The following is a 25313-nucleotide window of genomic DNA, read 5'->3' as shown; positions in this document are numbered from 1 at the left end:
CTGCATGGAATAATGGACAGGGCACTTGAGGCAGAACAGAGGCAGGAAGAGGAGGACTTCCTTGCCTCTCAAGGCCCCCTTTATCCAGACAGTGTTCCTGCTGTGCCACCCATCACCCAGGAAGAGGAGGAGGAGGAGGATGATTGTGTCAGCATGGAGGTGGAGGCTAGCACTCAGCATCAGCAGCAGTCTTTTAGGGATGATTTACAGCCCCAAGAAACCCATGGACTTGTACGTGGCTGGGAGGAGGTAGCTGCGGATCATGGTGTCCTTAGTGACCCAGAGGACTCCGGACCGAATGCCTCAGCTAACCTAAGCTGCATGGCCTCCCTGATCCTGCAAAGCCTGCAGAAGGACTCTCGTATTCTTCGGATCAAGAAGAGGGACCATTACTGCCTGGCCACTCTCCTTGATCCATGGTACAAGGGTAAGGTTGCCAACCTTATTTTGCCATTGCAGAGGGAGCAGAGGATGAGACATCTCCGGGAGGCCTTGCAGAAAGGTCTGTGCAACACGTTCCCAGAGACTGGGAGGTTACAAACTCCTGGTCCTGGACAACGTGTTGCTGAGGCATCGGTCAGAAGGAGCGGTGGAGAAGGTGGCCGTCTGACCGATGCGTTCAGACAATTTTTTAGTCCGCAGCCCCAAGGTATGATTGGTTCCAGCAACCATCGCCAGCGTCTGATTTACATGGTGCAGGAATACCTAGGGGCAAGGTCAGGCTTGGACACCTTTCCCACCAAAAATCCTCTGGCTTACTGGGTCTTGAGGATGGATCACTGGCCAGAGCTTGCACAGTATGCAATTGAGCTACTGGCCTGTCCTGCATCCAGCATTCTTTCGGAACGCACCTTCAGTGCTGCTGGTGGCTTTATTACTGATCACAGGGTGCGCCTGTCCACCGACTCAGTTGATCGACTGACTGATCAAGATGAATCAGTCTTGGATCACCCACAGCTACCAAGCACCTGAAGCTGATGTAACTGAATATTTTTTTTTTAAATATCACATCCCTTCAAGACTGCCTATGCTGATGCTGAGTGACTGTCCTGTTATGTTGATTGTCTATCCTCTGCTGATATGTTGGAAGAACATTTTTGGTTCTGGGTGATGCCACCAGCCCAATTTTTCAGCCCCTGTTAAACAGGGGCGTTTAATTAAAATTTTTGATGCAATGCTTTGCAGCAGGGCTCATTCCTGCACCACAACTAGAGTATATGGGAGAGGTTGCAGTGTCGTGGCACCAGCACCAGTGCCAGCAGCCCAATTTTTCAGACCCTGTTTAACAGGGGCATGTAATTACAATTCTTGATATAATATTTCACAGGAGGGCCCGTTCCTGTGCCCACCCAGAGTAACTGTGAGGACTTATAGTGTTCTGGCACCAGCACCACAACCACCAAAGGTCAATTTTTCTACCACTGTTCAACAATGGCATGTAATTACAATTCTTGATATAATCGTTCACAGCAGGGCACTCCATCGCCCCCCAAGAGTCACTTTGAGGGCTTACAATGTTGTGGCAACACCAACACCTAGGAGTAGTAGGGTTCACCACAATCTAGACTGAGATGCTGGTGACATACTCGATTGCTGACAGTTGAAGTTTTTAGTGCTGTCATGCTGCCATACACCGGTGAATGGAAATGGAAGTGGAGAAGTGGAATCGTGATGCAAGAATTATGATACAGAGTTTTTATTACTAAGACCACAATCTGTCTCGGATAAATACCATTAAGGCTATTATCTAATCTGCATCTGGTAAGCGCATCAAAATTCTGGTGACGGGTACTGGTTTGCAGCTTTGTTTGGACTCACCGCGGTGACTTGATAAGCACTGATATATTGGACTTTATCTTCCAGTCCCAGCTTTCTGCAAGCTGTTATATGTTATTTTTACACTTCTTATAATTTTTTGTGGTTTTATTTTGTGTAATGTTAATGCTATTTTTTTGGCAACAAATATTTATTTTCTGTGTGTGCTATTAACCCCTTATTGATATTTCATTGGAGATGTCTTCTATTATTGAATAGGACTATTGGCGCAGCTTTCCAAACTTTCTTATTTTTTAACACCAACACCTTGTTCCGCCATTTCTGCAGAGCATATAGGGCAGGCCCCTACTTTCAAACATCCAACTTACAAACGTCTCCTAGTTGCAAACGGAAGGAGACAACAGGAAGTGAGATGAAAAAAAGACGGACAGCAAAACAAATTATACAGGGGTGATAACCCTTCCCTATGTTTTCCAAAAAGCTTAAAAATTGATTTTTTGACTGGAGCTACACTTTAAAAATGTACCAGTTCAAAATTACACACAGATTTTACTTAACACAACAAATCTACACAGTCCCTGTCTTGTTTGCACCGCCTGTATACTGCTGTTCTGAGTATATAGGGCCTGGGGACCACACGTCTTTCCTTTTTTTAATATGGGTACGGGGTTCCCCTTAATATCCGTACAAGACCCAAAGGGGCTGGTAATGGGCAGAGGGGGCTACCCATGCCATTTTTCTCAATGATTTTCATCCGTATTGCCAGATATTACATTAAAAACACAAGCAGTTTGAAATGACTTTTTTTGCGTTAAATGTCATTTTGTGCAGGGACTGTTCTAAACACAGGAAACACGTGGCACTTCACAGGCATACTATAGACACCCCCCAGGCACGATATTTAAAGGAATATTTCACTTTTTTTCCACTTTAATCGTCATTAAAATCAGTGCTCCCGCCAAAACGGACATTTTTAAAAACATTTTAGGCATTGACCCATGTTCCCTGGGGCAGGAGCCAGGTCCCCAAACCCTTTTTAGGACAGTATCTTGCATATTAGCCATTAAAATTAGCACTTTTAATTTCGAACGTTTGAGTCCCATAGACTTCAACGGGGTTCTAAAGTTCGTACGAATTTTCGGTCCGTTTGAAAGTTCTGGTGTGAACCAGGGGGTGTTCGGCTCATCCCTAGCTTTGATTGAAGATGTATACAGATGATACGATACAGGAATAAATACAGCATATTCAATCCAGGGGAGTCATTAGCTCATTTATAAATGAGCTACCTAGATTAGATAGTCAACAACAATTCAGGCTTTCACCTTAAATTGAACCTCAAAACTCCAAACTGGTCTCCCAGTCATATTTATATGGTAGTGAAGACAATAGCTACAACTGATGAAAAGAAAAGGTCAAAGGTCCCCAACTTCCCATAGCATAATGAAGCAGATGCCTCATGCGTTAAACATGTTGTATATAGATATAAGTAATGACTCTTAACTATTCTTGTAATTCAATAACTAAAGTTATATATGAATATAGACCCATACTACAGGGTTGTAGGAGGCCCACTGGAAGATGTTGTGGAGTCTTACTCTGAGCACACACGGAACAGGCAGCTACGAAGGCAGTAACATCAGCCCATAGACTAGGCCACCAGAACTGTTGGGAAATGGCCCAAATGAGTTGATTCTTCCCAGGATGACCAGCTGCCTTGGGAGTATGGTAAGTCTGGAGCACAGCAATACGGAGACTCTCTGGGACACAGCAGCAGTCACAGGGTTTCTCAGGAGGAGCATGGACCTGAGCAGCAAGAATTTTGTCACCCAAAGGAGAAGTAAGACTGTTGCGAACCGTAGCCAAGATACGATCAGGAGGAAACACAGGAACCGGTACCGACTCTGACTTGGAAATGGACGAAAATTGTCATGACAAGGCATCAGCCCTTACATTCTTACTACCGGGTAAGAATGAAACAATGTAATTAAAACTCGACAAGCAAAGAGCCCATCGCGCCCTTCTGGGAGAGAGGCGCTTAGTCTCAGACAAGAATTTTATATTATATATATGGTCAGTAAGAATAAGAACCGGCACAGTGGTGCCTTCAAGGAGATGTCTCCATTCTTTCAGGGCTAAAACGATCACCAACAGCTCTCTGTCACCAATCTCATAATTGCACTCAGCAGGAGACAATTTCTTGGAAAAGTAGCCACACGGATACAAGGCGCTCTCAGAGTTAGGACATTGAGACAGAAGGGTGACAACTCCAGCCTCAGACGCATCAACTTCTAGGATAAAAGGCAACATAGGATCAGGATGTGCCAAAACAGGAGCAGAAACAAAGGCAGCCTTGAGAGTCTCAAAGGCCTTAATGGACTCCGGAGACCAACTCTGTGGGTTACCGTCCTTTCTGGTCATATCAGTGAGAGGCTTGACCAGAGACGAGAAGTTACAAATAAACTTCCGATAGTAGTTGGCAAAGCCCAGGAAATGCTGCAGAGGACGTAAACCTACGGGTCGAGGCCACTGTGGGACTGCCAAAAGTTTCTCTGGGTCCATCGAAAAACCAGCAGTGGAAATGATATAGCCCAGGAATGTAACCTGTTCCCGATGGAACTCGTACTTCTCCAGTTTACAATAGAGATTGTTCTCTATTAGTTCCTGAAGCACACGACAGTGTGGTGGCTCTCCAGAGACTTGGAAAATATGAGGATATCATCAAGATAAACCTCATAACTGCAACAGGGTGTTACAAAGGCCAAAAGGCATTACCAGTTACTCATAATGGCCTGTTCTGGTATTAAACGTAGTTTTCCACTCGTCGCCCTCAATGTGCATGAGATTGTATGCCCCTCTAAAGTCAAGCTTAGTGAAAACCGTTGCTCCCTTGAGGCGGTCAAATAACTCTGTAATCAACGGGATCGGGTAGGCATTCTTAACCTTGACACGATTGAGACCCCTAGAATCTATACAAGGTCTCAGTTCACTGCTCTTCTTCTTCACAAAGAAGAAACCAGCACCAGCAGGAGAAGAGGATTTGTGGATGAAACCTCCATGGCCTTATCCTCCAAGACCGACAAAGGGTAAACCAGGCCACGAGGAGGTATGGCACCAGGTTGAATGTCAATTGCACAATCATAAGACCGGAGTGGAGGCAAAATACCGGCTTGACCTTTATCAAAGACATCACTGAAATTGCAGTACTCCTCCGGCAGGGAGAAGAGTGAAGTGGTGCACAGGATCTTGGATACCTTCAGGAAGAATGTCTCACTGCATTGTGGTGACCAGGAGAGAACCTCAGCATGGAGCCAATCAAAAGAGGGGTTGTGCCTCTGTAACCAAGGATAACCAATAACCAGCGGAAACCTGGGTGAGGAAATAATTTGGAATTGGATTATCTCATGGTGAAGAGCCCCTACAGCCATGGACAATGGAACCGTCTCATGAGTCACATGGGCAGGCTGTAAAGGTCTACCGTCAAGAGCCTCAATGGAAAGTGGAGTTTCACGCAGCTGCAGCTGAATCGAGTGCGGTGAAACAAATGCAGCATCAATGAACAGGCCTGCAGCCCCAGAGTTGATTAGAGCCTGTATCTCGATGAACGACTAATCCCAAGAAAGGATGACCAAAACCAGGGGCTTATCTTTCTGGATAACTGGGGACAAAAGAACGCCACCAATTGACAGGACCTCAAGGTTCGGGCGTTCGCTGAACCGGTAGGACAAGACTTCAAAAAGTGACCTGCCTGGCCACAATAAAGGCACAATCTCTCCCTCCTCCTAAAGGCTTTCTCATCCGCAGAGAGACGCGTGAAGCCCAAGTGCATGGGTTCATCTTCACTGACCGACTCGGTACCAGGAGGCATGGGAGGTGAGGGAGGCAGAGGTGGGACTGCAAAACTCGGATGCAAACGTACAGGAGGCTTCCGCAAGCGCTCCTTCACAGAAGATCTTTCTCTGAGTCTAGAGTCAATGAGGATGGCAAACGAGATCAAGCTCTACAGCTCAGTGGGTATATCTCGGGCTGCTATCTCATCCTTGATGGAATCCGATAGACCATGAGAAAAAGGAGCCACAAGGGCCTCATTTTTCCAAGCAACCTCTGCTGCCAGAGTACGGAATTCAATGGCTTAGTCGGCAACAGTTCTCGTACTGTTTGATGGACATAAGGCAGCACTTGGAGCAGAAGCGGAGCATGCGGGAACGTCAAATACCCTTTTAAAGGAGGCCACAAAGTCAGGGTAACTCAAGACAGCAGGTTTTTGTGTCTCCCATAGAGGGTTAGCCCAGGCCAAGGCTCTCTCAGAAAGCAAAGATATCATGAAACCTACTTCTGTCTGTGGGAAACACCTGGGGCAGCATTTCAAAGTAAATCTCAACCTGGTTGAGAAACCATCTGCATTGAACTGGATCGCCCCCAAATCGCTGGGGAAGCAAAGCTGAAGCAGACATACCTCTTATAGAGGTAATACTCGAGGCGGGTGCCTGCACAGGGATTGGTGCAGCAGCATGGGCAGCCTGCAACTCCAGGTGAGTCGTGCGACTCAGGAGTTTTTGTAATGCTATGGCAAACTGATCCATGCGGTGATCTTGCTCATCCAATCTGGAAAAAATATTACCGACAAGTGGATTGACTGTAGCTCCTGAATTCATGGCCTTCGCCTACTGTCAGAAACCATGAACCAGACCGAGACAGAAGTACAATTAAATCACACTTGTTTATTAATGAAAACGTAAATAGAGTAAGCGTAGTTAAAGCATATCCAGAGTCCAGTAACCAGATCAAGTAGTCAGCCAGTCCAGAGCTCAATAAGGAGATTGGGTAATCAGCCAGTCCAGAAGTCAGGGATCCAAGTGGAGCAACAGCAAGCAGAGTAAGGAGCCAGAAGGGATGTCAGCAAGCCGGTCTTTAAACAGAACCGCAGGAGATGGTTTCTTGTGATGTGACCGAGGAGAAGGCAGAGATGAAGTGAGCTGGGCAGCTTTAAGTAGGCAGGTCAGACGAGTAGGAACAGCTGGGTGACTGTGGAGAGAGATGAGAGCTGGCAATTAGCCGACAGCTGAGCAGCCAGCCCAGAGAAGGAAGGGCTAAGCCAGCCCTGACAGCTATACATTTTTATATGATGTGTTGTATTTCCTGTATGTAATGCTGTACTTGTTGGTTTGTTTTTCCTGTCTGTGTTTTTCATACCATGTGAGGTGACATTTTTGCTAGTGTGGTTATGTTACAATAAAGAAGCCAGTTCCTGTTACTCCACAACGTCTAATCTGAATTGACTCCGCTGCACCCAGAAATCGTACTCTGCAACAGGCTCAGCATAGTGGATTGAACTACAGTTTATGTGAGCACCTCCACTCACCAGATTACTGTACAGGAACTGTTGCAGAGGTATTCCTTCAAGAAGACTTCCTGAGGGAAACGGGGCTCCTTAAATTCTTTGGAGAGGCAAAGACTGTTACATGTGTAAAGAGGCAAAAAGCGGCTCACGTAGTGCATGTTCCACTTTGTGTGATCATGGATTTTGGTGGCTAACCATTATAGATATGTCTCTCCAATCATGAGCCTGAAATACAGTTTTTGCTATCTTGGCATAATAGTTATGACCTACAATAGACAAAAAACACCTGGCATTGTGCCTGTGTAAAGCCGAGAATATCATGTCCTCACAAAACCATTTCAAAATGCCATATATTTCAAACAAAGAGAGATGTCTTCAAGGTTATCTGGCTACAGACCAGAGCTTCACTTGACAGGAAACCCTGACCTCCACTCACACAACTCGAGGACGTGGAGGTCAAATGTTTCCTGTCTAGAGTGGAGCTCCAGTAGTTCCAATCTGCGACCTAGACATAAATGGCACAATCATAGCTCAGGCTGTGTAGTGCACGCCCCACACTATATAAGGCCGCCATTGAGGCGGCCTCGTGTAGTATGTTGGCATCTGAAGCAGTGGGTGTTCTGTGTACCTTCAACACAGTACACACCGATCGTTTTTGGCTGATTTCCTATCTTGCTGTTGTGTAGTGGTTATTGTCTGTGCCCTGACCGCAGTATACACCACTATATTCACCTCACCTATATAGCTAGTGATCTATCTTTAATAATAGAGCTTGCAGTCAGTAGTGTTAGGAGATAGTGCGTGCTGTCTGCGTGCTCTGTACCCAGTACATACCGCTATATCCACCTACATAGCTGTTCTATATTTGAGCCCAATTGCCATCTGCAGGAGTTATTGGAAGTTGTGTGTGCCTGCAGCACAGCACAGTATACATCTGTATATACCCCTTTATCTCTGCTGTTTTCTGGTTATTGTCTGCGTGCCCTGACCGCAGTATACACCGCGATATTCACCTCACCTATATAGCTAGTGATCTATCTTTAATAATAGAGCTTGCAGTCAGTAGTGTTAGGAGATAGTGCGTGCTGTCTGCGTGCTCTGTACCCAGTACATACCGCTATAATCCACCTACATAGCTGTTCTCTATTTGAGCCCAATTGCCATCTGCAGGAGTTATTGGAAGTTGTGTGTGCCTCCAGCACAGCACAGTATACATCTGTATATACCCCTTTATCTCTGGTGTTCTATAAAAAAGGCATCTGCAGGAGTTAGTGGGTGTTGTGTGCCTCCAGCACAATATAAACTACCCAACTGCTGTTTTACCCAACTCCCTTCAGGCCATTACCATGTCTGGAAGGCCAGCAAGAAGAGACAGACAGGCGCGAGCCGATAAAAGAGGGCAAGCAGGCTCTGTGTCTAGAGACAACAGTGCTGGTCGTGGACGCGGTGCATTGTCATCAGCACGTGGCCATGGGACATGCTTGTCCTTCTTTTCGGCAGCTGGACATGTTGAACCGCAACATGCCAACGACTTGGTAGAGTGGATGACCAAGCCCTCTTCATCCTCCTCATCCTCTCTCACCCAGTCTCAGGGTAGTAGCAAAGCAGCTGCCAACGCATCGTCTTCCCTCCTCTCAATGTCATCATCAGTGACTCCTTCCCTAGACCCACCACGTCCTCCTGAGGAGTCTCCTGAACTCTTTGAGCACAGTGTTGGGTACATGCTCCAGGAGGATGCCCAGTGTTTGGTGGGCTCTGATGATGACACTCAGCTAGAGGAAGGCAGTAGCGTGAGCGCAGAGAGAGGGGATGCTCAAGAAGGACAGCAATCTGGCAGTCATGTTCCACAAACTGCAGCATACTGCCAGGTTTGCTACAGCGATGAAGAGGGAGGGGATGATGAGGGCACTGACTCCACGTGGGTGCCTGGAAGGAGGGAGGAGGAGGATGCACATGTCCAACGATGCAGGATGCCCTCCGGGGGCCAGCTTAGGGGCAGCACACCGACTGAATCACACCGCAGAGCTCCGCCTGTGCAGGGCGCTGCCTCTGCGCGTTATTCTAAAAGTTCTTTGGTGTGGGCCTTTTTTGAGACGAGTGCATCAGATCGCACCGCTGCTATTTGCAACATATGTCTCAAGCGTATCTCACGTGGCCAAAACATCAGCCGCTTGGGCACCACATGCTTGAGCAGACATATGTTGACCTGCCATGCAGCTCGTTGGCAAGCGTACCTCAAAGACCCACACCAAAGAACAAAGCGGACCTCTCCTTGCTCCTCATCAGCTGGCATCTCCAACCCCACTAGACCTTCAGTCCTCTCTGAAACCTGCTCTGAGAGGAATGAAGGTGTAGAATTAGGTGTGTCAAAAGCCAAGTGCTAGTGGTACACCCACGTCCGATTATAGCAGGCAAATGTCCCTGCCCCAGCTGCTGGACCGGCGGAAGAAGTTTACTCCCAGCCATCCACATGCCCAGCGGTTGAATGCTAGCTTGGCTAAATTGCTAGCACTTCAACTGCTGCCTTTTCAGTTGGTAGACTCGGCCCCCTTCCGTGAGTTTGTACAATGTGCGGTTCCTCAGTGGCAGGTCCCCAAACGCCACTTTTTCTCACGGAAGGCGATTCCGGCTCTCTACCGGCATGTGGAAGGCAATGTCCTTGCCTCGCTGGACAGGGCGGTCAGGTGTATATTACCGCTGACTCATGGTCCAGCAGGCATGAACAGGGACGTTACCTGTCTTTCACGGCCCATTGGGTCACTCTTCTGGCTGCTGGGAAGGATGCAGGACAAGGTGCAGTAGTGTTGGAGGTTGTTCCGCCACCACGCCTCCAAAATGCTACTATTGGTTGTGACACACCTCTCTCCTCCACCCCCTCCTCTTCTTCTTCCTCCATGGCCTCTTCCGGTGCTCTGTCCTCAGAACCAGCGGTGTTCCGTAGGCGTTCCAGGGGCTACGCAAGTACGCAGGCAAAACGATGCCATGCCGTGCTTGCGCTGGTTTGTTTGGGGGACAGGAGCCACACTGGGGCGGATGTTTTGTCAGCTCTGCAGGGGCAGGCAGAGAGGTGGTTGACGCCACGCCAGCTTAAGCCAGGAATGGTGGTTTGCGACAATGGCACCAACCTCCTCTCCGCCCTCCGACAGGGACAACTGACCCATGTGCCCTGTGTAGCTCACGTCCTTAACCTGGTGGTGCAGCGGTTCTTGGGCAGGTACCCCGGCTTACAGGATGTCCTGAAGCAGGCCAGGAAAGTCTGTGTGCATTTCCGCCGATCATTTATTGCCTGTGCTCGGCTGGCTGAGCTCCAAAAGGAGTTGAACCTGCCCAAGAACCGCCTTATATGTGACATGCCCACCAGATGGAACTCAACATTGGCCATGCTGCAGCGGCTGCACACGCAGCAGAGGGCCATCAATGAGTACCTGTGCGACTACGGCACCAGGACAGGGTCAGGGGAGCTTGGTTTTTTCTCACCACGCCAGTGGGGCATGATCAGGGATGCATGCACTGTCCTGTCACCGTTTGAGGAGGCCACAAGGATGGTGAGCAGTGACAGTGCATGCATGCATCAGTGACACTGTACCTCTTGTCCACCTCTTGGAGCATACGCTGCGTGGAATAATGGACAGGGCACTTGAGGCAGAACAGAGGCAGGAAGAGGAGGACTTCCTTGCCTCTCAAGGCCCCCTTTATCCAGACAGTGTTCCTGCTGTGCCACCCATCACACAGGAAGAGGAAGAGGAGGAGGAGGATGATTGTGTCAGCATGGAGGTGGAGGCTGGCACTCAGCATCAGCATCAGCATCAGCAGCAGCAGCAGCAGTCTTATAGGGATGATTTACAGTCCCAAGAAACACGTGGACTTGTACGTGGCTGGGAGGAGGTAGCTGCGGATCATGTTGTCCTTAGTGACCCAGAGGACTCCGGACCGAATGCCTCAGCTAACCTACGCTGCATGGCCTCCCTGATCCTGCAAAGCCTGCGGAAGGATCCTCGTATTCTTCGGATCAAGGAGAGGGACCATTACTGGCTGGCCACTCTCCTTGATCCACGGTACAAGGGTAAGGTTGCCGAACTTATCTTGCCATCGCAGAGGGAGCAGAGGATGAGACATCTCCGGGAGGCCTTGCAGAAAGGTCTGTGCAACGCGTTCCCAGAGACTGGGAGGTTACAAACTCCTGGTCCTGGACAACGGGTTGCTGAGGCATCGGTCAGAAGGAGCGGTGGAGAAGGTGGCCGTCTGACTGATGCTTTCAGACAATTTTTTAGTCCGCAGCCCCAAGGTATGATTGGTTCCAGCACCCATCGCCAGCGTCTGATTTACATGGTGCAGGAATACCTAGGGGCAAGGTCAGACTTGGACACCTTTCCCACCGAAAATCCTCTGGCTTATTGGGTCTTGAGGATGGATCACTGGCCAGAGCTTGCACAGTATGCAATTGAGTTACTGGCCTGTCCTGCATCCAGCGTTCTTTCGGAACGCACCTTCAGTGCTGCTGGTGGCTTTGTTACCGATCACAGGGTGCGCCTGTCCACCGAATCAGTTGATCGACTGACCTTCATCAAGATGAATCAGTCTTGGATCACCCACAGCTACCAAGCACCTGAAGCTGATGTAACCGAATAATTTTTTTTGAAATACCACATCCCTTCAAGACTGCCTATGCTGATGCTGAGTGACTGTCCTGTTATGTTGATTGTCTATCCTCTTCCTCCTCCGCTGATATGTTGGAAGAACATTTTTGGTTCTGGGTGATGCCAGCAGCCCAATTTTTCTGCCCCTGTTTAACAGGGGCGTTTAATTACAATTTTTGATGCAATGCTTTGCAGCAGGGCTAATTCCTGCAATAAAACTAGAGTATATGGCAGAGGTTGCAGTGTGGTGGCACCAGCACCAGTGCCTAAGGCCCAATTTTTCTGCCCCTGTTTAACAGGGACATGTAATTACATTTCTTGATATAATATTTCAACGGAGGGCCCCTTCCTGTGCCCACCCAGAGTAACGGTGAGGACTTATAGTGTTCTGGCACCAGCACCACAACCACCAAAGGTCAATTTTTCTACCACTGTTCAACAATGGCATGTAATTACAATTCTTGATATAATCGTTCACAGCAGGGCGCTCCAGCGCCCACCAAGAGTCACTTTCAGGGCGTACAATGTTGTGGCAAAACCAACACCTTGTTCCGCCATTTCTGCAGAGCATATAGGGCAGGCCCCTACTTTCAAACATCCAACTTACAAACATCTCCTACTTGCAAACGCAAGGAGACAGCAGCAAGTGATGGACGACAAAACAAATTATACAGGGGTGATAACCCTTCCCTATGTTTTCCAAAAAGCTTAAAAATAGTTTTTTTGACTGGAGCTACACTTTAAAAATGTACCAGTTGAAAATTACAAACAGATTCAACTTAACACAACAAACCTACACAGTCCCTGTCTTGTTTGCACCGCCTGTATACTGCTGTTCTGAGTATATAGGGCCTGGGGGCCACACACATTTCCTTTTTTTAATATGGGTACAGGGTTCCCCTTAATATGCGTACAAGACCCAAATAGGCTGGTAATGGGCAGGGAGGGCTACCCATGCCATTTTTCTGAATGATTTTCAACCATATTGCAGGAACCAGATATAACATTAAAACCGCAAGCAGTTTTAAATGGTGTTATTTCTGTTTAATGTCATTTTGTGCAGGGACTGTTCTAAACATGAGAAACACGTGGCACTTCACAGGCATACTACAGACACCCCCCAAGCACCATATTTAAAGGAATATTTCACTTTTTTTTTTCACTTTAATCGTCAGTAAAATCAGTGCTCCCGCCAAAACGGCCATTTTTAAAAACATTTTAGGCATTGACCCATGTCCCCTGGGGCAGGAGCCAGGTCCCCAAACCCTTTTTAGGACAGTATCTTGCATATTAGCCATTAAAATTAGCACTTTCCATTTCGAACGTTCGAGTCCCATAGACTTCAATGGGGTTCTAACGTTCGTAACGAACGTGGGGTCCGTTCGAAAGTTCTGGTGCGAACCGAACCGGGGGGTGTTCGGCTCATCTCTAGCCTTCACCTGGTCAACATATCTGTATACTCTCTGCTGTGTTTTCCTGTTAAAGACTTGTGCCTGGCTGACTTCCCTTCTGGTTTGCAGCATTTACAGTGGGTGTTGTGTGCCTCCTGAACAGTATATACCTGAAGCTACCTCTTATTGCTGGTGTTGTTCTGTTTCTATAACACAGGGATCTGCAGCAGTAACAGTGAGAGTAGTGTGCCTCCTGCACAGTATACACCTGAAGTTACCCCTTATTGCTGGTGTTGTTCTGTTTCTGTAACTCAGGCATCTGCAGAAGTTTGAGTGGGTGTTGTGTGCCTCCTGCATGGTATACACCTGAAGCTACCCCTTATTGCTGGTGTTTTTCGGTTTCCGTAACACAGGCATCTGCAGCATTTAAAGTGGGTGTTGTGTGCCTCCTGCACAGTATACACATGAAGCTACCTCTTATTGCTGGTGTTGTTCTGTTTCTGTAACACAGGCATCTGCAGCAGTTACAGTGACAGTAGTATGCCTCCTGCACAGTATACACCTGAAGCTACCCCTTATTGCTGGTGGTGTTATGTTTCTGTAACACAGGCATCTGCAGCAGTTACAATGACAGTAGTATGCCTCCTGCACAGTATACACCTGAAGCTACCTCTTATTGCTGGTGGTGTTATGTTTCTGTAACACAGGCATCTGCATCAGTTACAGTAGTATGCCTTCTGCACAGTATACACCTGAAGCTACCCCTTATTGCTGGTGTTGTTCCGTTTCTGTAACACAAGCATCTGCAGCATTTACAGTGGGTGTAGTGTGCCTCCTGTACAGTATACACCTGAAGCTACCCCTTATTGCTGGTGTTGTTCTGTTTCTGTAACACAGGCATTTGCAGCATTTACAGTTGGTGTAGTGTTCCACCTGCACAGTATACACCTGAAGCTACCCCTTATTGCTGGTGTTGTTCTGTTTCTGTAACACAAGCATCTGCAGCAGTTACAGTGAGAGTAGTGTGCCTCCTGCACAGTATACACCTGAAGTTACCCCCAATTGCTGGTGTTGTTCCGTTTCTATACCACAGGCATCTGGAGCAGTTACAGTTGGTGTATTGGGCCTCCTGCACAGTATAAAGTACAAGAGCAAGAAAGAGCGCACACCAGCCCAAGTGCATTAACGTTTATTAGACTTAATAAAAGAATAAAAAAGCCAAGTTTTTCACTCACAAACCGCCGATTTGGTTGTTGCATTGATAATTGAAGCCTCCACGGCTACCTCCTTCCCCGATTTCAAGCTCCCTGCAGCGGCTAACAGCAGAGATGACCAGGCACTCACTTCGCCTGCTTGCTGCAGGTACGCTATCCCTTCTCTCCGCGCCTCACACGCACGGATCTGCCGGCTGTGGATGACATCACTTGCGGCGGGGGGCGGATCTCTCGGCGTGTGTGCTGGCTCTAACACTGGCTCTAACAAACTGTTTCCGTGACAACATGTTTCGGAGGCGTGGCCTCCTTCTTCAGGTGGCGCCCTAGTGTGTGTTTGCAATGTAAATACGCCGACACCCTCCCCGCTAGTGCCAATCACAGGGAGCTTTAGATCTGGGGGAGGGGACGAGCCCAAGAGCACATCTACCAAACAAGAAGGGCAACATGGAAACAAAAACAAACTCATAATTACAGAAAAACTACTTTGGTAATGGTCACTATTAGAAGTGAAACTTTATCTTTCAGTATATATCGGTGTATAGACCTGCACAGTATACACCTGAAGCTACCCCTTATTGCTGGTGTTGTTCTGTTTCTGTAACACAAGCATCTGCAGCAGTTACAGTGAGAGTAGTGTGCCTCCTGCACAGTATACACCTGAAGTTACCCCCAATTGCTGGTGTTGTTCCGTTTCTATACCACAGGCATCTGGAGCAGTTACAGTTGGTGTATTGGGCCTCCTGCACAGTATAAAGTACAAGAGCAAGAAAGAGCGCACACCAGCCCTAGTGCATTAACGTTTATTAGACTTAATAAAAGAATAAAAAAGCCAAGTTTTTCACTCACAAACCGCCGATTTGGTTGTTGCATTGATAATTGAAGCCTCCACGGCTACCTCCTTCCCCGATTTCAAGCTCCCTGCAGCGGCTAACAGCAGAGATGACCAGGCACTCACTTCGCCTGCTTGCTGCAGGTACGCTATCCCTTCTCTCCGCGCCTCACACGCACGGATCTGCCGGCTGTGGATGACATCACTTGCGGCGGGGGCGGATCTCTCGGCGTGTGTGCTGGCTCTAACACTGGCTCTAACAAACTGTTTCCGTGACAACATGTTTCGGAGGCGTGGCCTCCTTCTTCAGGTGACGCCTTAGTGTGTGTTTGCAATGTAAATACGCTGACACCCTCCCCACCCTCCCCGCTAGTGCCAATCACAGGGAGCTTTAGATCTGGGGGAGGGGACGAGCCCAAGAGCACATCTACCAAACAAGAAGGGCAACATGGAAACAAAAACAAACTCATAATTACAGAAAAACTACTTTGGTAATGGTCACTATTAGAAGTGAAACTTTATCTTTCAGTATATATCGGTGTATAGACCATAAAAGGTAATACATTTATTCTACATAAGATTGAAATAATAATGAAAAAAAAAAGAAAAAAAGAAAAAAAAAATGAAGAAAAAAATAAAGAAAAAAATTAAGAAAAAAATAAAATAAATATAAATATAAAATAAAAATAAAAATAACAATAAAAATAAATGTAAAAGTTAAAAACAAAAAATATGGGAAATAATATAGAATAGGATAGCACATTACAAAACATCTCAAAAACAAACATACAATTACAATGATACTAGAGGAAGCCAACACTATAACAGATATATCTATAATCTATATAAATAAGAAAAAATAAAAAATCACTATTAAATATATAATATATATATATATATATATATATATATATATATATATATATAAAAATATACATATACATAAAAAACATATACATATATATAAAAAATTCTCCACATAAAAACATATAATAATTAAATAATTTTTTCTTTCTCCTTTTAAAAGGTCAGTATGTAATTAGAAGATTCAAAAATTCTAAAATAAATGAATAAACAATAAAAAGTTAAAAAGTCTATTATGGGGGATCAATAGGAATATGTCTCTAGAGATATAAATTATTCATATGAAAACAAGAACTATTTATTTATTGCAAGTGCATACATACACACACACACATACATATATATGTGTGTGTATATGCATGCACATACCTACGCACACCCCTGCATACCAGCATGCACATTATCAGCTTAGACACACCTTGCATCTGGTGGGTGGTACACACAGCATGTGGTTATATGAGGGCCCCAATTTCCAGCTCCTCATTTAGCCCTTCCGGCGCCATACTATTTAACGTAAAAATCCAGAAGGATTCACATTTGCACAATCTGTCAAAACGTTCACCCTCCGGTATGGACATCGGAATGGCTTCTATACCAAACAATTCCAACCCTTTAGTGCTACCTTCATGCTTGTGTTTAAAATGGCGGGGTACACTATGTTTTTCAATTTTCTTCTCTATAAATCTCCTGTGTTCACCAAAGCGGGTCCTCATTTCGCGTACTGTCCTACCTACGTAGAGGAAACCACAAGGGCACCTCAACCCATATATTACAAACTGTGTACTGCAACATATGAATTGTTTAATCTGGAACCTACGGCCATCCTTGCAGTTAAATGCTGTCCATGTGTAATAAATCTACATGCCTTACATTTTTTGTTTTTACATCTAAAACTGCCTATGATATCGAAAAGCTGGGGTATGGTACGCATATTTTGGTTGTGACTTTTCACCTTTTTGATACGACTGGGGGCAATAATGCTCTTGATGTTTTTGGCACGTCTGAACACTACCTGGGTTTTTTTTGGGAGAATTTTACCCAAAATTTTATCTTGCCCCAAAATAGGCCAATACTTTTGTACTGCTCTTTTTATGGCCCAGTGCTGGTCATTAAAAGTAGTGATAAAAGGTATATCACGCTGGTCTTTTTCCCACACATTTTCCTTCTTGTTATCAGGAATTCCATTCATATAACGGTTCTTTGCTTCTTTTATTTGTTTTTCATCATACCCCTTTTCCAAAAATTTTTTAGACAATATGGCCGCCTGAGCTTCATAATCCTTAATGTTGCTGCAGTTTCTCCGTAATCTACAAAATTGGCTATGGGGTATATTTTCTTTCCATCTGGGATGGTGGCAGCTCTTACGATGTAAATAGGAGTTTCCTGCTGTCTCTTTAAAATGTGTTTTTGACATGATGTTACCATTTTTTTTCATTGCTAAGCTCAAGATCCAAAAATACCAGAGACCTGGCATCTGCTACATGAGTAAGCTGAATGCCAAAGGTATTATTGTTGCAATATGAGACAAACTCTTTGACTATATCCAATGTCCCATCCCAGATGATAAGAATATCATCAATGTACCTCCCATAGTACACTAGATGTTTAGCAAATGGGTTATGTTGCCAGATACAGAATTTTTCCCAGTATCCCATAAAGAGATTGGCATAGCAAGGTGCAAAATGCGCACCCATTGCTGTGCCCTCTATCTGCCTATAAAATTTATCCTGGAAACTAAAATAATTATTTTCTAAAGCAAACTGGATACACTGGCATATAAACTTGGACTGATTAGGGTTCATAAACTCTGCTTCAGATAGGAAGTGTTCTACTGCCCTTAATCCACCCTCATGGGGGATTGACGTGTAGAGTGAGCTAACATCCAAAGATAGCCAAAGATACCTTGATTCCCACTTATACTGCTGTAAAGTTTCTAACACATGTGCAGAGTCTTTTATATATGCTGGGAGAGCGGTCACCAGAGGTTGTAGGAACACATCTACATACTGAGACACTCTGCTGGTAATGCTATCCATACTGGCTACAATGGGTCTGCCAAGTGGACATATCGGGTCCTTATGGACCTTCGGTGTATGATAGAAATATGGCGTTTTAAAATAATTAGTTACAAAAAAATGTTTTTCTGATTTTTGTATTAATCCTTGGGTGAAGGCTTGGTTCATCAATGTTATAAGTTCCTCTTTATAGTCTTGCAGGGGGTCATATAGGAGTATCTCATAGGTGGCACTATCCGATAGGAGTCTATGTGCCTCCTTCAGGTATTCTTCCCTATCCTGGATCACAATACCACCTCCTTTATCCGCCGTGCGGATCACCAGGTCTCTGTTTTCTTTAAATGCCAATAGTGCATCTCTCTCTTGTTTGGATCGATTATGTATATTCCATTTACCATTCTGTGCCTCGCATATTTTCTTAAAATCTGTATACACCATGGCACAGAATGTTTTGATAAACTCATTTTTCACATGGTGTGGGTAAAATGTTGACTTTGGGCGGAATGTAGACTCAATGATCTTATTGGCATATGGTGTAGATAGAAGTGTCTCCATCTCCATTCCCCCCTCCCATAATAGTTCCTCAAGGATATTTAGGGCTTCTTCTTCTGCTTTATTACTTATAGTATTACCGCAGACTATTTCAGAAACACTTTTTGATTCCTTCTGGGTATCACTTGGTTCACCCATAGCTATACTCCCATCCTTTTTTGGATTTTCATCTGTTTTTAAACCAAAAAAACGCCTCACCGTGATGTCTCTAATATATTTATGTAGGTCCTTAAATAACTCAAATAAATTCGCATTACTACTTGGGGCAAAATTTAGGCCTTTCTGCAAGAGACTAATCTCACCCTTTGCCAGTATATGTGATGAGAGATTAAAGATTTTTACTGTGGATTTTAATTCTCTATCTTCCCTCTTTTTGATACTCTTGTATCTTCTCCCTCTAACCCCTCCTCTAGTTCCTCTCCTTCTAATATTTTTCTTTTCTCGGATAGAGGAGGGGGGGGCACTAAAAAATTACCAGTCATCTCCCCAGTATGCTCAATCTTACCCTCCGCTGATGCTACCTGGGCGGAATGGCCACTGTAAACCACTCCTCCTACTGACCCACTCTCTTCTGTGGTGGCATTCATCTGTAGAGGTGACCTTAATACTTCAAATGTGTTAGAAGTAGGGATACTAATGTTATATCCTATTCCTTTTTCCCCATGGCTACATGAGATCAGGGGGCTATTCACTACAGGTTTTGACTGAATAAATATGTGCCTTTGCTTAGGATAACCTCCGCCCGTTAACCACGCAAATAAAAGGCGCTTAGCATTAAAGAATATGCTTTCTACCTGGGAGTTGTGGAATTTAAGCAGCTGTTCTAAAAGGTATTAAATCAATAAAACCGCTAAAAGGTATTAAATCAATAAAACCACTAAAAAACATTGAACAAAAATCTGCGAGGTGGATGGATAAATCAATTCACCCGTAGAAAACAGCGCATAATATTCAAATAGAAGAAAAGAAATTATATACAAATTGCGCTAGTGCAACCTATTGTTCTATGGAAAGAATATTTCTATCTTCCCAAATGTAACCATACAATCACAATATTGTCCATGAACACTGTCCATATATCTAAATTGTACTGAGTACTTAGGATAGTTTCAGGAATTGAAACAGGATATCTATTTCAGTCCATCCACAGACAATAAAATTAATAGCCAAAACAAAAACAGAATGTCCTGGTATAAATCAAGAGGAGTGTACGATGCAATCCTCCCTTAATATGAAAAAACAGTGATCACGAATTTGCTGGGGTACAATCTCAAGACTGGGGTGACCCCCCCTTAGTAATGCTCTTACCAGATATGCCTGGTTACATAGGCTCTTCGAAAATACTCCTCATCCGCTCGATTTCATCCGGTTCGTCTGCCCTAGGTAATACACGGTCGGATGTGCTTAGATACGCGGGCTCTCAGATGTTCCTCATCGGCTGGATCCCATCCACTGCATACACGATCGGATGTGCTTGGTTACACGGGCTCTCAGATGTTACTCATCGGCTGGATCCCATCCACTGCATAAGTGCCGGGTGATTCAAGATCTCCGAAAGAAGCAATTACGGGAAACAAACATAGCGTAATACTGTCTTATGAAAACACAATTTATTTAAATAAAAATGTTGCACTCACACAAAGTTAATTCTTTAAAGCATTGGTTCACTCAGCGTGCATAGTTCTTAATCACAGTCTCAGGGGAAATAATAGCATCAGCCGCTAATGGCCGTCACCACTTAGTAGTTCACGGTTAAAGCTGTGCGACTCTTCCTCCCTCCTGTCAGTTCCTCTATGCTGCGAACGTGTGCTACCACCCTGACGCGTTTCGTCGTATTGACATCATCTGAGGGTGGGGGCAATCAGTCCTGACTACACTTAAATACGTGCGGTATTAACCCTTCGTGAACATGTATAAATGTATAGCGGTTAATCTATCTATATTATGTACGTTGCTCTCTTTGACAGAATACCTGTCATAGGCTTTCATAAACGATGTTTTTAAGGGAACCATTTCATTACACAGAAAAAATTTTAACAAACGAAATATTAAGAATTGGAAGAATTCAAAAAATAAATTGAAAAATATATAAGTTTAAAAAATCCCAGAAATTAGATTAAAACCTCAGGAGAGATGAAAACAAAATTACAGATAAAAACCACAAACGATCTTATTACCCTCACACACTCTACCAATATGGCCATGTCGGATTTCTGATAATGTACTGATATGCTAACAATCATGATGTTTACAAAATCCGGCGCATATATCCCAATCACTTGTGTTTCTTTAAACGAGGGGATTCCCGTCACGTTGATCTAGATACTTCAAGTTTAAACGATAAACTTTATTATACAGGAGATGTATAAAGAAAAAGGATTCGCAACCTTTTATGGCCTGTCTCCTATTTTTTCTGATAATAAGGTCAAGCAACAGTCTCAACTGACACTGACTTATATTACCAAGCTCTTCATGCAGAAAGAGGCGAGCCGTCCATCACGAGCCTCCCATTAAAACCATCGCTGATACGATGAGCGGGTTATACACGGTACAATCTCTGTGATGCGACGGGAATTTTTTATGACTATTATTGGCTACTTCCAGTGCCGCTATCCTCAATCTACCTTACATGCGACGTTGTGGCTTATGTATTGTACATGTATATGTGGCATTATATGTTTATGTGGCTAAGATATAATATATTTAAAATTCTAATTAAACAAACTTGCTGCCTGTCTCCGTTAATTAACTCATTATGGTAAAAATTCACATATTAAAATCTGACTTCCACGTATACTAACAACCTGCATAAAATAATGATATTTCCTATTTGTCATCTACATAATATAAAATATAAAATATAAAATATAGAATGTAAAATGCAACTAATCCCTTCTCTTAACGTCAGGGTACTATCACCTTAATGAAAAGTGCCTGTGCGACTCATAAATTCAATGTCTAGTCACCTGACACAGTAATACTAATCAAGGGTGACCAATAAGACCCCAATATTTCCGAACATGACTGTAATAAAAATTATCATAAAAAAGTTCTATGATTAAAAGTTGGTAATAAAAGTTGGTAATTAAACAGGTTTAGTGCTAAAAGTATTAGTAGTAGAAAAGTTGTTATTCACGTAATCTGGATATTAAGCCCCCTTTAAAACAGCTTTAAAAATCACTTATAAAACAATTAACGTCTAATTCAACGTTTAACCCATTAGGAGTCAGAGTGTTCATCCGATATATCCATTGGGATTCTTTTTTGGACACTTCGCGGACCATATTTGATCCACGCCAATTAGGGTGAACTCTATCAACTCCCCAGAATTTTAGTAGAGATGGGTCTCTGTTGTGATGTTTTTTAAAATGAAGAGACACGCTGTGATCACTAAATCCGATTTCTATATTGTACATATGTTCGGATATGCGTTTCCTTAGGGTCCTTTTAGTTCTTCCCATATCTGGTAAGAGCATTACTAAGGGGGGGTCACCCCAGTCTTGAGATTGTACCCCAGCAAATTCGTGATCACTGTTTTTTCATATTAAGGGAGGATTGCATCGTACACTCCTCTTGATTTATACCAGGACATTCTGTTTTTGTTTTGGCTATTAATTTTATTGTCTGTGGATGGACTGAAATAGATATCCTGTTTCAATTCCTGAAACTATCCTAAGTACTCAGTACAATTTAGATATATGGACAGTGTTCATGGACAATATTGTGATTGTATGGTTACATTTGGGAAGATAGAAATATTCTTTCCATAGAACAATAGGTTGCACTAGCGCAATTTGTATATAATTTCTTTTCTTCTATTTGAATATTATGCGCTGTTTTCTACGGGTGAATTGATTTATCCATCCACCTCGCAGATTTTTGTTCAATGTTTTTTAGTGGTTTTATTGATTTAATACCTTTTAGCGGTTTTATTGATTTAATACCTTTTAGAACAGCTGCTTAAATTCCACAACTCCCAGGTAGAAAGCATATTCTTTAATGCTAAGCGCCTTTTATTTGCGTGGTTAACGGGCGGAGGTTATCCTAAGCAAAGGCACATATTTATTCAGTTTATTTCCTAAAAAAGGCAGCTATGGAAGCTGTGGAATTTTTATCAAACCGACATATAGACATTGGTTCAATTTTTGCTACAAATAGAGAATCGGTGGAAACTAATGATTATAAAGAAGTCTTGCAAGCCCTTGGGAATGCATTAGAAAAGCAGGTACGAACCTGGTGGGATATATGTACCCTCGAGCAATATTTGAAAGAGAATATTATTGTACGTAGTTTAAGGTGGGAGGTAACACCACAAGACGGATTAGATGATGAGGAATCCATGAGAGAATGGTTGGATTTTTTTAATGGGGTGGGTTTTAAACTTCAGCAATTAGTTTTAAGAAGGAAGGAGAGAAAAATGCAAAAACTAAAGAAACAGATAGAAGAATTATCTAATGAATTAGCGAGTATCAGGGAAACACAACAATGGATGGATTTTAATTCTAATATAAACAAAAAATTGGAAAAAATTGACACTGACACCCAAAAAAAGAAAGTCAAAAAATTCCATAGGGATTTAAATGATTTTAGGAATGAAAATATTTACATATGGCAAAGCAAATTAATGAATAAACCTACAGAGAACGTAATCCCTAGAGAGGTTATCCCGGGCACTCCAGGTATTAGGGGATCTGATAATTACCTCTGTCCCGACAACCAATCTACCCCAAAGCATGAGGAGCAAAGATGGGTTTACGTAGATCAACGTTTTAAAAGAAAAGGGAAGCGAGGTAACCCCCAAAGAGGCCCTAGACCTGAAGAATACATGGAGAGACCAACCGCGTATCCGCAATCCAGATATGTAGATTATCAGCAGGGGTTCCCGTTATCTAATAGATTTGAACCCCTAAGAGATAATATAAGGATTCAAGATAACCCCCCTCGTCCTTTTTTAGGGAGAGGAGGGTGGAGAGGGAGATGGAGACCGCGGGGGATGGGCAGGAAGCCTCCTTACAGCAATGCCCCCCAGTACAACATGGGTCCCCCAAGACCTCAGCAGGGATGGTGGAATCCCCCACAGAATTATACCAACCCACAACCTCCGCAAAAAATTCCCCAATCACAACACACTGTAGGGGGAGGACCTCCTCAAGTAGGGGAAGGAGCACCAGGAAGGATCAATCAGATAGGAGATGGAAAAGGGGTTGTAGAGCAGGCCGGCGAGTCCAAAAAAAGAAGGCGAGACCTGGATCAGCCGGAATCTACAACTTAAGTAGTGCCACATTAACAGCTAAAGAATCCAATATTCTACAGTTGGGACTAAAATGTGCTCCGAGGAAAGCCATAAATAAATTTAATGTCTATATGGACATCCATAAATATATTAGGAAAATTAATATAAAGAAATATTTTCTAAATAATAATACTACGAATAGAATTACCATGCCAGTTAGTACAATAGGAATAGATAGCGGGTTGAAGAATAAGTCTTTGTTCAACCCATTGAACTCTGCTAACCAGCATGTTGATGTATTTAAAAATCTGATTTTGAAGGACCTAGAGACCATTTTGCCAAAAAAGAATTTAAATCCACATCATTTACAGGATGGGATCAAAGCATTGGAAATGAGGAAGGATATAGTAATCAGACCTGCAGATAAGGGAGGGGGGGTAGTGATTTTAGACAAAACTTTTTACGAATCACAATTAGAAAAGATGCTATCTGACAAAGACACGTATGAGCTATTAAGAAAGGATCCCACTGTGCTGTATTATCAAAATCTAGAAAAATTAGTATTATTGGGAGTAAAAAACAAGGTGTTGAATGTGAAGGAGTCGAGATTTCTGGTACCCGGTCACTGTAGAATACCGACTATCTACACATTGCCCAAGGTACACAAAAATCCGACTGTACCCCCGGCCAGACCAATCGTCAACTGTATTGGCTCTGTGACAGCAAGATTGGGTCAATATTTAGATAGATTCCTACAGATGAGTGTCCAAAGTACAAAAGCATATTTGAAAGACACTAAAAATTTATTGCAACTAATGAGTCAGATCAAATTGAGAGAAGGAGGAGAGATCCACCTAGTGACAGCTGACGTGGCATCCCTATATAGTATTATCCAACACGACGACGCCCTTTTGGCCCTGAATTGGGCTTTAAGTCAGAGGAATGATATCCCCCATGAACAAAAGGTATTTTTGGGACAAGCTTTAGATTTTTGTTTATCACAAAATTACTTCTGGTACAACCAGAATTTTTACTCACAAAAAAGGGGCGTGGCCATGGGAGCTAAATTTGCTCCCAGCATCGCGAACCTGTTCATGTCGGAATGGGAGGACCGCGTAATTTTCTCACAGCAACAGCAATATAAGTCATCTTTAGTATTCTACAAAAGATTCATTGATGACCTCCTGATTATTTGGGAAGGTTCAGAAAGCTCACTACATGAATTCATGTCCCAATTGAATAACAACAAGAATAATATTTGTTTGGAATACGAACACAGTTCAGAAAAAATACATTATCTTGACGTGGATATAATCAAACAGGGAACGGGTTTAATCACCAAAGCATATTTCAAGCCTACTGATAGGAACAGTTATTTACCTATAAAAAGTGGACATCATCCATTGTGGCTTAAAAATATCCCTAAAGGCCAGATTATGCGTATACGGCGCAACTGCACCTTGG

Source organism: Lithobates pipiens, unplaced genomic scaffold, assembly GCF_037356315.1.
Source record: "Lithobates pipiens isolate NorthernLeopardFrog02 unplaced genomic scaffold, aLitPip1_a1.2 Scaffold_28, whole genome shotgun sequence".
NCBI lineage: Eukaryota > Metazoa > Chordata > Amphibia > Anura > Ranidae > Lithobates > Lithobates pipiens.
Note: the sequence above shows the minus strand (reverse complement) of the source record.